We start from the raw sequence: 16220 nt of genomic DNA on the forward strand, positions 1-16220 counted from the left end.
AACTACAGAGTAAAGAGAAGTTTGAATAGAAAAGTTAAGTAAGCAGGTGGAAGGAAAGCAAGCAGAGCACTAACGGTTGCAGAAGATGCTGTTGATCCATCGCTTGGTTTATTGCACTTGATCATTCGGAAGCGATTTCAGGTTATTGATCAGGAGGAGCAGCAGTTTGATGCAGCGTTTCCGATACTGTCAGTATAGTAGTGTTAAAACTGCATTTAATACCTCCATGTCTGCATTTTAAGAGGTTAATATTCATAAATAACATGGTTTTTATAGCAAAACACCCCATGACACAACGTGTAACAAAATGAGGAATCTGAGCGCCAAACTTCTTAAATAAAAACGGGACACATGATCTGTTGTTCACCTGTTAAAAAAAAACAACAGAACAGAAAAAAACATACATATACACATATAAGGCTTTAGTTCTCAACTCTTGGTAGTATTATTGCCATCTAGCATATTTGTAAAGCTTAAAATAAATATGGAGTACTGTACATAAATAATTTACATCAACAAGCAACAAAAAACAGAAACAAAAAGGCCTCTAAATAAGAAAATGTTTCCGTCAAGTTAGTGTTTCCTTTCATAATCTAAACTCTGAGGTTGGTTAGTCCACCTAAAGCTATAGTTGTGGCAAAAGAAACTAAAATACTGTACACACAAGCATGAGAACAATCGAATCAGAGACGACGGCTGAAATCTCAAAGGAAAAATCCACCCAAACTCGTGAAACTAAAACCGTTTGAGAGAAATGAAGCTTTACCGTTGCATTCAGGTGGATTATTCCTTCTTAAAACGCCTCGTCGATTCGTAAACATGATGGTTTTCCTGTCCTGGATGAAGCTGGTGGAGGAAAATAAACACGGAACACTTTCTACTGGTAAAGTTCATTCTGTTTTGTTTCTAAACGAACACTCAGCCGATCCTGGACTGAAGAAAAGAAGGAAAACAGCACGACGTACGGTTGATCATATAAAAGCTTTAGGCTGTCATCTTATTCGTCCTACGCATGCGGCCTGAAGCAGCCGCACGTCTGAATAGAAACCAAGACATTGGTACACTTCTACTGCTTTGTTTTTGTACAATAAAAGATAAAATGTGCATTAGGTACGCTTGTACATGACATTGTACAATATTTACATACAATTCTTAATAGCAGGAAATTTCAGGATTATCTATATACATATTGAAAATGTATCAGAAATATTTGGACTGTCTATTTTTCTTAAATATGTAAGGTAATGCTTGTAGCTTTTTTTGTTTATTTTACTATCTTATACTAGAAAAAAATAGTTAATTCAGTGAACTGTAGACAAATTGCAACTGTTTTTAATGTTTTTTTTGTATTTTTCTTATTTTTCTCTCTACAGTTAAAACTGTATTGGTGATTGGAGTTTCCAGCACCTTCTGTGGTCAGTCAAAGTCAGGTTGGAACAAGGTTTGTACCACTGAAAGTCCATGTGTAGCACCTGTTGAAGAGCTCAGACCGCCCCGTCCAGGACGTTCTTGGGCCGGACACATTCAATGTTATCTGGATATTTTCCTCCTCTTGGGTTTGGGGAGCATCAGCTCACGTTCCCTCGATGGGAGCTGGAGACGGGGGAAATGTTAGAGACACATTTTCTACAAGACACAGCATTTCTGTCATAAAATGTCTGGATTGTGGTGCATCGACTGCAGGTTTCTGGATGATTAGCAATCTTTAAAAAGCCTGGAAAGTCAACAAGTTGTCAACAATGCGGTAACTATTGTTGACTGTGACCTATTGGGTCATGCTGTCTTTCGCAGCAACGCAAAAGGAAAAGAGCATAAAATAAATTTGCTTCATAAAAATGTACAAATTAAAAAAAAAAACTAACATTTTTCAATAAGATTTTCTGCAAAACTGAAATTGAATTTATGTATTTTTTTCCATCACACGGGTCGTGATCAACTACTAGATGTTTCTACTGCCGGAAAAAATAAAGCCGACGATAGAAAGTAATTGGAGACAATAACAAAATTTGTTTAGTGAGAAATTGTCCCAGAAGTTACAGCAATAAACAATTATATTGTTGTTTTCAGTCTATTTTCAAGCAAAATAATGGTAATAATAATGCAAGAACATGTCTCAAAAATATTAAGCTTCATATTCTGGTGAGTATTTAAAACTGGAACTGGAAGACATTATCCAAAATAATTAAAACAAAACAACAGAAACAACAAATAGAATTAACTATGAAATCTCTGTAAACAAAATTGTCCTTAAAAAAGGGCTGGTTGAGAGCAAAGCACCAGACTGAAGAGTTTTATCCTACAGTTTTTTGGGGAAAAAAAGAGAGAGAAAAACAATAAATCAAGCAAATGAAAATTATTTGCATAAATAATAGTTTTTAAGTTTTTAGTTAATAGATTTATTGTGACAGGCCTGTGAGGACGATGTCGCGGCTTGTTTTTAAACAACTTACTGAGTGAACAAACTTATTCATTTGAGATTTTAATTGTTTTCTTGATTAATAGAAAGACTGCAATTGTAAAAATCTTTTTCTTTTTAAGATTAGTGGAATATTGGCAAAGTTTCGTATCGGAAACGCAGCCAGTGAATCTCTTCAGATGAGAGCATGATGGGAGATCTTTGTTGCCTCATGCAGTCAGGTTGTAGCTAATGTAAGATTGCTTCTGCATCAATAAACAAATTGATAATGTAAAAACTGTTAAATTGTTATATTTTAACACTTAATTGATGATCTGAAACAAGTATGTGTGTAAAAACCGAAGAACTCGGTTCAAGATACTCACTGTGCCTGACATTTTGTCGAGCTCGCTCATGGCCTCATGGAGAGCAACTTGCAGGGGGTTGCTCAGTTTGGGTCTGCAGGAAAACAGTTTGTTTTATCATGACCATCGAAACCAACAACAGCAGAGCTGAACGTTCACTGTAATGTCTGACGAGTTTCTTACTTCAGGCCTCTCTTGGCGGCTCGGTCAAGTGCCTCCAAGTCATGGGTTAGTGTTTTTAGTTTCTCCGGCTCCACCTGCAGGGTCAAAGGTCAAACTTAGGTCAGATAAGGGCTGCAATTAATGAAACTGAAACCTGCACTTGAGAAATTGAATATTGTGATGATTAATCAGACAAAAAATTGGTACATTCTGAAGATTTTTCATTTAAGCCTTTTCTACTCACGATTAGAAATATATTACAATACACTTTAATGAGAAAATATGCAATAAGCCCTTTCTGTTTATCAATTCAATATTGATTTTAATTGATTGATGATTAAGCAAAAGATGCTTAGTATCAGAATAATTTTTTTTTTACATAACTCGAACCAGATGAAGCCAACATTTACAAATTAATTTCTAATCTTTAATGAAAAGTGCATATAGTTTCTGAATATGTTTTCAGCAGACTGCTTTTCTTTTGAGTTTGTCGACTCCACATATTAATTGTTTATTAAATTAGTTGACAGTTATTCAATAATCAATTTATCCTGGTTAATCATTTCAGGAAACACGTGCAGGAAGTTGTGGGACGCGGCGCCTCACCTTGGCCTGCTCTCGCAGCTGCATTGCGGCGCAGTGCACCTGTTCGTCACCGGCCAGTTTGGCGGGCCATGGAGGGAAGCCCTTCAGCTGGCCCCAGACCAGCTCCCCCATGTTGAAGGTTCTGGAGCGGTAGTGGAGGAGCTCGGACGAGGGCGAGTCGGGCTGCCGCAGGTCCTCCTCGCTGCTCAGGCTCTTGGTGTCTGATGGGCTGGGCGCCATGCCGTTGAAGTGGCCGTTGTAGTGGCTGTAGTCTTTGGGTGTGGCCAGGGGCCCCTCCAGGCTGGTGGAGGAGCCCGGCGACTGGTCGTCCCCTGTCAGCTCCTGTCGCGGGGGGCCCAGGACCTCCCCGTAAGCCCTGGAGTTGAAGTGAGGTGTGGCGCCGTTGATGTGGGCGCACCGCTCCACCGTTTGTTCCAGACGCTCCTTGTAGTTGGCGGGGGTCCGGCTGCAGTTGTTAAACCGGTCGAAGAAGGTTTTGTCGTGGGGAACGGCCAGGCCGTGGTCGTTGGAGCCCTCGGCAGGGCAGGGCGGCGCAGGGGCCAGACTGGCAGGCCTCTCCATCAGAGGACTACTTCTCACTTGGGTAGAGCACTCCAGGAACTCCTCCCCTCCCCAGGCGTTGTTGCTCTGTGCCTCAAAGCCTCCGCCGTGTGGCGCCTCTCCATCCCACTGCCCCCTTGGCGTTCCCCGGCCGGGGGAGCGGAAGTAGTCGTTGGGTTCTGGACCATCTGGCGTGCTCTTCCCAGCATCCATGTTCTTCTGTCCGCGCCCTGACCTGGCCTGCCGCGGCCGGTCCCCGTCCTGGTGCCCGTGCAGGACGGCGCTGACCGCCTGGGGGAGGTTGACGGGTTCCCCCACGTTGGCAGTGAAGGCACTCATGGCACTGAGGGCGGGCACCGGGCTGGCCTGCGTGGTCCCGCTCACCGTGGTGGTAATGGTGACATGCATGCCCTTACTGGCGGCGTCCACTACCGCTCTGTAGATGGCGTCCACCACCTCCGGCCCGCCGCCGGTGCCCCGCTCAGAGCCTGCTGGGAGCCCCTCGCTTTGCTGCTCCTCTGCAAACTGAGAGTGGGGCAACATTCCCTGCTGAGGAGACAAAAAAACATGATTATAGATTAGAGATGCATGATACAATATCAATATCTGTACTGGCTATGGCTCAGATGACAATTTGCCTGATCTATAAAGTCAGATCTATTGAGTCTAATTCTATGCTTTGTGCTTTCTAATTGAACTTTCTGAACCATTTGGAAGAAAGTTTGTTGCAGTTTATTTTTTTTTACATATTATTTTTGTCCGTTTATTATTTACTTTCCATTGGCTGTTCTGCTCCTAACTGCATAAATGAAAGTTGTTTTTACATGTTACAATCTTGTGAAGCTATTGGTGCATTTACGTTTGCTGTACTGATGCAAAGTTGTAAATTGTAATTCAGTACACTTCTGTTTATGTGTTTTTAAAAAAAGATTTTTAGTCAAATCAGATTTGGTTTTCTGTATCGGTTGATATTAAACCTCATGTCTTTTTCGGAAGTGAAAAATTACTGACTGAGCTAATCTAACATTGACTGACTTAATAAATTGAGTTTTCTCTTGTATCAAATGGGCAAAATTTTTCACAATATTTTGAATTCAACACTAATTCAATTTTAATGTTATTTTTTTATTAGATGGTGCCTAAATAGACAGAAAAGTTTGGTTTTCTCACATTATTAAAGTCTATAAAACACTATATTATAAAATACAACAAATACATAATAAAATGTGTGAAGCATTAATCTTCCAGGAACAGAGGAATATTCAAACAGAAGAACTTAAAACTTAACGAACCTATCAAGTGTTTATATTTCTAAACAGAAAAACATGAAGTGTGTTTTTGATTGTTTCACTTTCGTTCTGGGATCCCTCTGCCATCTTTAATTCTCTATCAACTGGTTTTGATTAAGAATGACCAGCAGTGCCCTCTGATGGATGGAGGCCAAACTACAGTACTAAAATAAGTTTGAAGCGGAAATTATTACTAATCATTTGGAAGAAATTTTAGAAAAATAATAACAGAACCAAAATCTACCTGGTAGTTCGGATAGAGGCAGGCCAGGGAGCCGCCGTTGCTGCCGGCATCTTTGTAGTGTTGGTTGTCAGAGAAGTGCTGCTGCCCCTGGTAGGCTGGGTGAGAGGAAACCGCCTGTGGCATTCGCTGGTGGACCTGCTGTTGGTACATTTGAGCTCCACCAGCGTTCACATGAGGCTGCATGGTGCCCATGCCAATGCCTGAAAAACCAGAGAGGGGATATGATTCATCAATAGAACCCAGTTCACATTAGCTTTTATGTTTTAGTGAATAATCTCTCTGTGGAGTAACAGAAATGTTGCTTCTCAATGCTCACTGTTGTTGTCTTTTAGCTCTGGTTAGTTGCTCCAGTTTTCTGCATTTATGCGATTTCATCCAAAAATAGATTCCTGCATTTTATAAGTGAAGCTATTTGTTACTTATACAAAACTGTTGTTACTTGATATGGCAAGTTACAAAAATCTAACTATTCAAATTCTGTTTGTGTGTCTAATCTGTCTGCTTGTTATTTTTCCTCCTATTTTATAAGTAGATTTTGGAAGAGGTCTATTGAGGGAAAAAGTAGCACCAAAAAAATCAATTATTTTAATTGGAAAACAATAAATAAATCACAAAAATGTTGGAGATATTCAAAAATATCAATCTGAGCAGCAAACTGATAAATCTCCTGGTTTTATACAAGTTACAGCTTTAATTTAAAGATTTAATAATCTAAGTACTACAACATGAAACCTAGATGAGCGTGTTTTAAATATGTCCTGTTTGGCTAAACGATAAAGCTAATTAAATTGGTTTCCCGTCCACTGCACTTTAGTTCTAGTCACTTTATCGCTCTTTTCTAATCTCGTGCTTCCACCAGGAAAAAAAAAAATCAATGCTTCTAAGTTGAGACTCACAAAAGGGAAAAGTTGCACATCAACAATCTGTTGCAGCCCAAACCAACAGATGGACAAGCTGCCAGATGAACAGTACAGCCAGACTTGTTAGCGAAAGCATCCAAGGACGGCGCATGGACAAAGTACATGGAGGCCACAGATGTATCAATGAATAAAGGGAGAAGTGTGCAGACAAAGCCGAGGCAGATACAGAATCTCGAAGGCCCGACGTGTTTTTGTGGGTGTGAACATGGACGAGCGGCGACTGGAGCAGCTGGTGCGATGCTGCGCCGCTGAAGGGCAGTTGTGTGCTCTCTTTTCTTCCTCATCGCCCCCCCTTCCTCTTCTCTCCAACTCGGCTGACCCCCTCCCCCCTCCCCACATCATCCGCTACTGCTATGATATAGTGACGGCTGTTGCTGGGGGACGCTGCCATGGAAACCGAGTGATGATTGGTGGTGCTGTCCGCAGCCAGGAAGCTCGTTGGGGGGTGGTGGTTAAGGGGGTCGGGTGGAGCGGTTTTAGACTGCAGGGGGATGGGCGGCGGTCAACTGGATACAGGGGATCCGGGGGGAGTTTACAATGAACTTTTGAGTATTTGTTAATGGCGGCAGAGTGAGTGGCAGCGGGTGGGGGGGTTCAAACGCAGCAGCTGTATGGAAACAGATGGTTCAAGGCTGCATCTCAGACGCCACCGTCTAGCTCAGTTTCTACTACTTTTGAAGGCTTTTAAATGCAGAAGAATGGGAAACTCTGCCAAACATGACATCTGCCACAAAGTGGAAATATTAATCCAGGGTTTAAGCCTAGAATAAACACAAAACCAGCAGTCCATGCTCAGACTAGCTAATGGTGCACATTGTAAAGCTGTATCAGCGCCTAATTCACGTCTGAAAAAGTAACGTTTCTACTAGGAATGGAAATCTGGACAGACACTGATATCCGATATTAATATTGCTGATATTTCGATTTTAATAGTTTTTCTAATTAACTAACACCAACTTCTAACAATATTTATCTGAGTATTTCTGTAGATGACAGAAGTTGGACAAATGCTGGAAATCTTCAGCATCCAGAGTGAAAAGGCATGGTTGAGAGTACAGACCCCTGTGCAAATTAAATCACAATTAATTGACAAAATATACAATGATTTCAATTCATAAACTCAATTGGGTTCTAAATTATTAAATAGACACAAACTCAACAAGAAAGATATCTATTGATTTTAATCTGTTTTTTTTTTCAGATTATTTTATTATGAGATTGGTGCAAATTGCTATTATACCCACTCAACTTTCAAATGTTGATCTTTCACGTAACTGAAAAAAAAAATCCTGTAGAAATGTGGTGTGTGCAAGTTAAAACTTGTAAACAGTTAGTCACACCTTGGCCTGTCCAGATAAACTTTGCTGGACAATAAATAGTTCCAGAAATTGTTGCAATAAATGCTAATGTTTTAATTTGGAGACCATTTTTAACTATTGTTGTAGTAATAATAATGCCTTATTAATGCAAATACACCCACTCAAATGAAAAACATATAACATTTACAGAATAAATAAACAATACATCCAAAACAACAATTAAGATGGATTACAAAGTCTATGTAACAAGCTTAGACAGGGAAAACAGGCAAAAGGGGCAGGTAGTGCAAACTAACTACTTCATTTGCAGTTTGCAGTTTTTTCCAAATGCTAGCTTTTCAACTATGTTAAAGGGGAACATCTCTTTAATAAAAATGATCATGCTTATTTTATCATACCATTAAGTAATTTATTGACCACACCACTAAAAATAAGCAATGAAATAATCTCTAATCTCTTGTATACAATGCATTTAATATATTTAAAATGGAAAAACTGAAATTGGGACAGAAGAAAGCCCAAACCAAGTGGGTGTAGGTTTTTTTTAAAACTGCTGACTTTGCTTCTGTGATGACCAATTAACTTCAAACTCAAACATCCGTTTTAGCAGCTACACTGAGGATGCTGAAAATTTTAAATATCCCCAGTGATAAAAAACATTCGACTCCACCAACAAGCCTGAATTTCAATGAATTCACATGTCAGAAAACAGAATAGCTGGTGATAAGAGCAGGTGGCCTGAAGCAGACCTCGGTCATATTTCTATGATAAAACACAAAAACGTAAATCGAATACATAAAACGATTCCAGTTCGACTGCAGGGAGGGAAACAGAAATAAGATCTGAAAAATACAGTCACACTGCAAGTCATCCATGTGCATACAGATAAACAGAAGAACACTCTCTGTAATGCACAAGCAGACCTACACAATCAAACACACCGACCTAAACTGTCATCAAAGGCTTCACTCTGGCCTCTATTCAGGGTCTATCGTTACTATAGTGACCAGCTTTCTGGGAGAAGCTCTTGCAGCTCCCTATCTGGGTTGCTTCCTTTAAAGCGTGATGCAGATCCCATTTCTATCTTTGCACGCCATTCACTGACGTTAGAATACAAATAAAACAGAGCGAAACACTGGCTGACTGACAATTAGTGGGCAGCTAAAGATGAGGGGCCCACTCGTTAGCTTTGACACGCTGAAGGAGTCGGATCATCTTGACTCGGGCCTATCACCCAATCCTTTGGTTTTACTTCATTCATAACCATAGAAACCAATGCTTCATCAAGCCAGAGACTTAGCAGAAGAAAAGAGAAGAGGGTGTTCTCCTTGTTAACAATATATTTTGAGGAATTGTCAGGGTTAAAAAGTGACTTCAATTTAAAGTTTATTTTGTGCATTAAGTACTATCTAACCCCTTGAAGGCTGTATTTGTCCAAACCAAGTCAATAAAAATTACATATGGTGTTCCTCAAAGATACATTCTGGTTATCCTGATAATGTTGTAAAACTAATTTCACAACTGTAGTGTTTCATTAAATTCAAAAGGAATTAAAACCACACATTAGTTTGTTAGTTCACAAGTAATTAAAAATTATGGTGGCGATGGATGTAAACAGTTACAAAAGATAAATTCATATTCATAAAGCAGGAAGTGGACTATGACGCAAAAACAACCAAAACAAACATGAGTGTCTAGCACTAGTGGGAGAAATGGCTCATGATCTTTTACCGACGACAAATAACCACTAAAATCAAACACAACTCCATTTTTCTTTACATTTTGTGAAAAAGGAAGCTGTGCTCAGTGTTTTAATTCTTGGTGCAGCACCCCCACAGGTGAGGAGGTAAACAGGTTTTTCAATTAGTAGCTTTGCTTCAGAGGATCCACCAGCTGAGAATGTATAACAAATATGGCAGGTTGGTCCCCAATTGAATCAAGTATACTGGACTACGAGGTGTGAAAACACCCATAGATTCTTGGTGAAAAGTTCATTGGTCAGCAATTCAACCCAATAAATATCATTCACTGTTTGTTAGCCATTTGACATTCAGAACAACATCCCATCCAACCTGATTTTAATTTAGACAGCTGCTTCACAGTTGTGCAAAGCCTCACCTGCATCAGAGACTGTCTGGTTGCAGCCTCCATCGCCTCCTCCGTGCGGCACAATGTTTGTCCTCCTCATAGTGTGGAGCTGTGAGGGTGCGGACCCGGATGGGACAGGGGTGGTGGGTTAGTGTTGGGGCGTACCAGCGGCATGCCGTCCGGTCCGATCGTCCACCGCCTGGCCCGATAGGACCACAGGCGTTCATGGACTGAGCCTGCATCTGGGCCATCATGTCTGGGTACTGGCCTGGACGTGGGACCAGGTGGCCCCCTGATGGGTCCAGGTTCTGGCAGTGCTGGATGGGATCTCCTGGAGGCCGCAACCTCTGCTGGACCAGGAGGTTCTGCTGCAAGCCCGCACTGTCGTTGTAGTGAAGCGCCGCCGCTCCATGTGAGCCAGAACTGAGCCCAGGGCGGTGGCTGTTCCCCGCCATGTTGTGGGAACTGTGGCAACTCATGGACTGAAGCAGCTGAGCCATGGAGGCGTTGGGATGCAGGTTTCCCATCCTGCCCACTTTACGTAGCTGCTCTGTAGCGCTGGGCCCCTGCATGTGGGGTCCCCCCATGCCCTGCTTGTTGAGCATGTTGAAAACCATGTTGTTGCCACCGTCGTGGTTCCCAGTGCTGCCGGACGACTGCTTACGTTTCCGTGCAGGATCCCTCTGCTGGGCCATGAGTTTGTCTCGCAGCGCCGCCCGGCCACTTTGACCTTCTGGAGTGTTTAGCAGCATGGTGGAGTTTGGCGGGAGCATGGGATTTAAAGTGCTGTGTCCCTCCATGCTTCGAGGGCCGACGCCCCCACCGTTAACTCCGCCGGCTGCCCCCACTGCCGGCATGCCGACCGCACCGCCAGCAGCCATGCCGGGGGTGCTGTTGCCAGCAGGGCCGAGTTTGTTTTGATTTGCTAGCTGTGCTTTGGCTGCGGCTGAGAGGAGGCTGCTGGCTGGGAAGGAAGCGGCGTTCTGTTGGTTCAGAATCTGGTTGAGGGGCATCCCAAGGAGACCAGGGTGGCCCTTCTGGGAAGTGCTGGAAGTTGCCAGAGAGGACGAAGAGGAGGAAGAGGTGGGGAGTATATGGAGTTGCTGTGCTGATGAGTGCCGACTGGGTTTCCCATGCCAGGCAACAGTGGGAGTCTTTATACTGGTGGAGTGGGTCGGTTTTGTTGGTGGATGGGCTTGAAGGCATGGCTGGTCGGGGAGACCCCATAGCCGACCTGGGAGAACGAGGGGGAACCTTCATGGTGGCACATGGGGCCTGGTGACCCGAGGGCATTGCAAAGCTCCCGTGTTCAGAGGAGGTGGAGGAGGAACGCGAGCGATGAGGCGAGGCCTCGATTCGCCCCAGAACCGGTCCACCCATGTGAACAGGGGAAGTGACAGGGGAGGGGGACATGGAGGAGGAAGGACCCTCTGTTGAGTCCTTTGCACATTGCCACCATGGCCCACAGGTCCAGGCTTCACTGTGGGTAAAGGTAAGTTGCTTGGCAGGGGAACGATGGCAGGAGGGGGGATGTTTACATTCATCATTTGTACCTGAGAGTGGATGTTGGGCTGGAAGTTGGGCGGGTTGGGGGCATGGTTTGGGAGCTGGCCAACTGGCTTGCTAGGGATGGGATCCAGAATGCCTAAGGGGTCTTTTTCAGAGGTCAATTGCCTTTTCTGAAGAGCACAGGGTGGTGGTATAGATGGTGGGGGAGGTACAGAATGCAGAGGGGGCTGAGATTTATGATGAAATGCTGCTCGAGGGAGATCCATGCTGGGTGGGAAGTTCCCCCGGGGCATGTTCATGTTCATGACAGGGCTTTTGGCAGTGGCCGTAGGGGAGAGGGGTGTGCTAGTCCTTCCTGTCATGGCGCAGGATGGCTGGCCTGCAGGAGAGCCATGAAGCATTACTCTAGGTGGGGAAAGAGGAGTCCTAGGGTTCCCATGGATGGATGCTGAACCGGGACTACCGGCTCCTGGAAAGCCACAAGGATTGGTCCTCTGAAATCCCTCAGGGCTGCCCAGAGTGTCTGTGTTGGGAGATTGAGAGCCATCTCCATACAGTTTAGCACTGGAGGAAGATGGGCTCAACATGCCTCCATACCCCACCCGATATGGAGATTTAGTTCCAGGATCCCCGCTCGTAGCCTCTGTGCCCGGGGGTATCCAGAGTAAAGCTCAGGCTGCGGGGCACCACCCGCTTCCTGAGGTGGAAACAACCTCTGCTGTTGCTGCTGTCCGGCCGCCATTATCATTTTGAACGGGTTCTTGCACTCAGGGCCAACAGCATTGGGCAACCCATCGTGGGCTTTAGTCCTTATTGCTCGTTGAGTTGTAGAATGCACAGAAACTGTAGATGGTGTACCTAGAAAGGGAAACAAATAATTTCCAAGTTATTTAAAACCATATTGTGAGGAAAAATGTCAACTTCTCTCACATGCCAATAAAACTAATGGATAGGCATTTTAATTACTCTGTAAATGCTTTTCTAGTGATGTACAAACACAATGAACAGCAGAGGCTGGGCAGTTTGACATAGTCACATATCATAGAAAGTTATTTAATACCTTTTATATCTTAAATTAACTAACATAGCTATCTATACCCAAGATGGAGTAGCTTTCAACAAATAAGTACTTTCCTCTTGGGGCTCAATGAACTATATTCTATTCTATAGCTGCAAGTTCCAGCCAATAGTGTGTCTAGTGGCACTGAAGCTAGGTAGTTCTCTGCTCAAACTGCATTTACTTGGAATATTTTAGATATGTCATTAAGAAAAAAAATCAGCAAATAGGTGGATCACTACTGACCACAAATAGTTTAGTTCATATTAGCCATTATGCAAAAAATAACAATATTCAGCACATTTGAAATGCTAATATTAGCATGATAGCTTATAGTGTCAAACATGAAATTGCAGATAGAATAGTAATAGATATTATTCAAACATTAGCACCCATGAAAATATGCTAAGAGTAGCATTTTAGAAAATGTTGACCTTTTTCAAAGTGGGTCAGGACTTGTTTCAACTTTGAATGAAGTTTTGAAGTGAAGTATCTAGCCTTCAAAGATCCCAAGGTGTCTTTAGGATGTGAAAATGTGTTTGACAATTTAGAATATTTTCTGCCAAATACAAAATTTATAAATAGCAGAAGTCAAAGTTATTTGAATGGTTAAAATACCAAAGGGCTGCAGCAGGGCTGTGCAGTCATTTGGAGTGGCAGAGGAGAAGTAGAGCGAACAGTCAGCAGGTGGTACCAGGGGGTACCGGGGCGGGACCAGGTGGTACCGGGGCTTTGAGCCACGTCGTGACTCATGGTGACGGTCGGTACCGTGCCTAATATCAGGATGTCTGATATTAATCAGACATTGTTTCTACATTGTCAGTTGGACCGACCCAGACCGCCTGTAGAACCGGGCTTTTAGCAGAATGATGAAGTTAAAGTCAGAAGTTTTCTCTGCTGCTGAAGCATTTCTGTGTTTAGGAGCGAGGAGGGTTTTTACCCGTTATTGCAGGACAACTATGAAAATATAAACAGAACCACTTTTTCTAAGTCAACATCAGACCTATGTTTTTATTTATAAATCAGTGTATGAAAAATATTGTTGCCCATAATTTGATAGTTAGAGGCACAGATCAGCGCCCCCCCCCGTCACCATGGATCCGGTGTCTGAACAACATGGAGGCAGAGAAACTGAGTCATTATCAGACTGAAGGCAGCCAGATTAGTTTAGTTTGATAAATTATTATATTTAGATAAATATTATTGCTGAGGGGCAAAAGTAGGCCTCCTGACACACAGATTTAAAAAAAAAAATAATAGAAAAAAAAAAACTGAAAAAGGGCACTAGGTGCATCAAGGATGAAAGGGGCAAGCCCCCTTTTCCCCCCCTCTGCATGTGCCTGGGCTGCAGTAGTTCAAAGCCAATAAACAAGCTGAAAAGCTTCAGCAGCTGGGCGATGTCAACTAGAAGCATGGCATAAAGCAATTACAATTCAAGCCAGATTGCTTGTATAACACACCAAGGCTGTGAGAACTGTATTTCCATGTACCTCCTCCTGGGCTAGTCAGTGCCAGAGGCGGGTGTGTCTCCATGCTCTTGTGCAGCGTGGCCACAGCCAGGAGCTTCCTCTTGTGAATGCAGAGTTTGGTCACGTCTTCGTCTGCTTTCACATCCTCTGCCGTCCTCTGTTTGACAGCCGCCCCGGGGTCGAAGTTGAACACCTGACAACAAACACATATATGACCTTATTATGCATCTTGAAAGCCATGTTTTTATTCAGAACATCTATCTAATATTGGAGCAAAACCCATAAATAAATCCTGAAGCCCACCATCTTCAAGTACACTGGACTAATATCTTGCATAAAGTGATATAAAAACCAGTCTGGAGGCTCTTTACAGGCACAGATGGTCATTTGCTGGACAACCAGTGGTTCTGTGTTCAGCTCATAAAGAGGGAAAAAGTGTGTTGCAGCTGTGCAAAGTTCTCCAACAGCTGAAGTGGACCAACATGGCAGAGCTGGCATCAATGCTAGCTATTGAAAAACACAAGAGAGCGACTAATGAGGCAAGAATTAAAGAAGAACCAACACTGTCCTCCAACTGAGGGAGAATGACAGACTGTAGCTTGTAGAATTACTCCGCTGTAGGGAAACAGAGACCTTGAAGACAGAATCTGTTTAAAAACTAGAGCTGTACTCGGAAGACAAATTCACAAGTGGGAAAATGAATCGTTTATTTGTGACAGACGAACCGACTGACCAACAATCCATCTAGATGTCCATTCCTTTGTCAATCACACAGTGATGAAATGGTTATAACATTTTTGAATGGATGGATTTAGATAGAAAAGAAAATTACAAAGAGTTTAATGAAAATATAAAACAATAAAGATTAACATGAATTTATGGCAGAACAAACAGGACAGAAAGATTAGAAAAGGAGATAGGATATCAGGTTGCAAAGGAAGGACACAGAAAAAAAAACACAGGACAAGAAAATAAAGAAAGAAAAAGATTTTGGGAGGAATGAAGGATGGATGGAACACTACAGGAAAGAAGGAAAAAAGAGGAAAGGAAAAAGAAACGATAAGTAACGGGAGGAAAGACAATGAAAAACAGGAGTAAGAACACAAAGGTGAAGGATGGACAAGAAAGGAAGGACATAAGGATGGGAAAGAGTAGAAATAAAGAAAGGAGGACTAAGAAGGAGAAAAAACAGGGAAGTAAAGTTTAGCACGAAAGAGTAAAGACAAGGAGAAGGGAAAGAAGAAATAAAAGGACGGGAAGATAGATAATAGACAGAAAAGCAGAGGAAAAAATAGTGGAAAAAAGGAAGGAAAAGAAAAGGAGATGGAGTGAAAAAGCAAGGAGAGAAAGAAGAAACAAGGAATGACAAAGAATCTCTTAGTCTGGAACAAATAAACTAACATTTCATCATATTTTTCTGAAGGATGTCACATGAACCCGGAGCAGCAGCATTACCTTGTGGAGGATGAGCGGGCACTCCAGGCCACATTTACAGGTTCCATCTGTGAGCAGGTAGGTCTTCACCTGATCCAGGCTGGACAGCAGTGAGCCGCTGGGACTGGAAGACAGCAACAGGAGGCGTTAAACTCAACGCTCATAGTAATAGTAGAATGACAATTCACTTTTAAAAAGTGATAAACTTAAAAGCTTTGTCAGAACATTTCAGAAGACATGATTGGTCAGAAAGCTAAGCTGCATTTTCTGACCCAGGTTATGATTGTAAAGGAGGTTTCTGCAGCTTTCGCCAACTCAAATGTAAGACTTGTTTTAAACCATTATAAGTACAATTTAAGACATTATTTTGACAGTGATGTACAAAAGAAAATTGCATATTTTATTTGTAGCAGTGCCAAGCTTTTTTGCACAAAATCCAGGTGACATTGTATGAGTTTGCAACAGAAGAGACCCTGTAGCGAAGAAGGAAAAATAGCTAGTGAGAAAGGGTTTATTAGCAGTTAATTAGCGTTAGGCTCAACTGCCTCAAATCATAAACTTTTGCCTGATCAGAGTACCAACAGGAAATTGGACTTTTTGAGGCCAGATTTTCATCTCGTGATCACAGAGTGAGTTTTGAACTCTGTCTGAACCCATGGAGGTAGAGCCAGTCTGAAGTGGGTTGTCCCATTACGTTATGATGAAGAATGCAGACTTTGCACACTTGATGGTCAGAGCTGATGGAGACTATTATCTGAGCCACCCCTCTGACAGGCACAGAAATGTAACATCATTGGTGCATTGATCTGAAAAGGCTGTGAAA

The 16220-nt window shown here is 42.6% G+C and overlaps 1 pseudogene; it reads right to left on the reverse strand.

The window, feature by feature from the left end:
* Positions 1-426: 426 nt before the first annotated feature.
* On the reverse strand, positions 427-15521 carry LOC129353800 (methyl-CpG-binding domain protein 5-like; annotated as a pseudogene).
* Positions 15522-16220: the final 699 nt, after the last annotated feature.

Source organism: Poeciliopsis prolifica, unplaced genomic scaffold (genome assembly GCF_027474105.1).
Source record: "Poeciliopsis prolifica strain line A6 unplaced genomic scaffold, Auburn_PproV2 SCAFFOLD097, whole genome shotgun sequence".
NCBI lineage: Eukaryota > Metazoa > Chordata > Actinopteri > Cyprinodontiformes > Poeciliidae > Poeciliopsis > Poeciliopsis prolifica.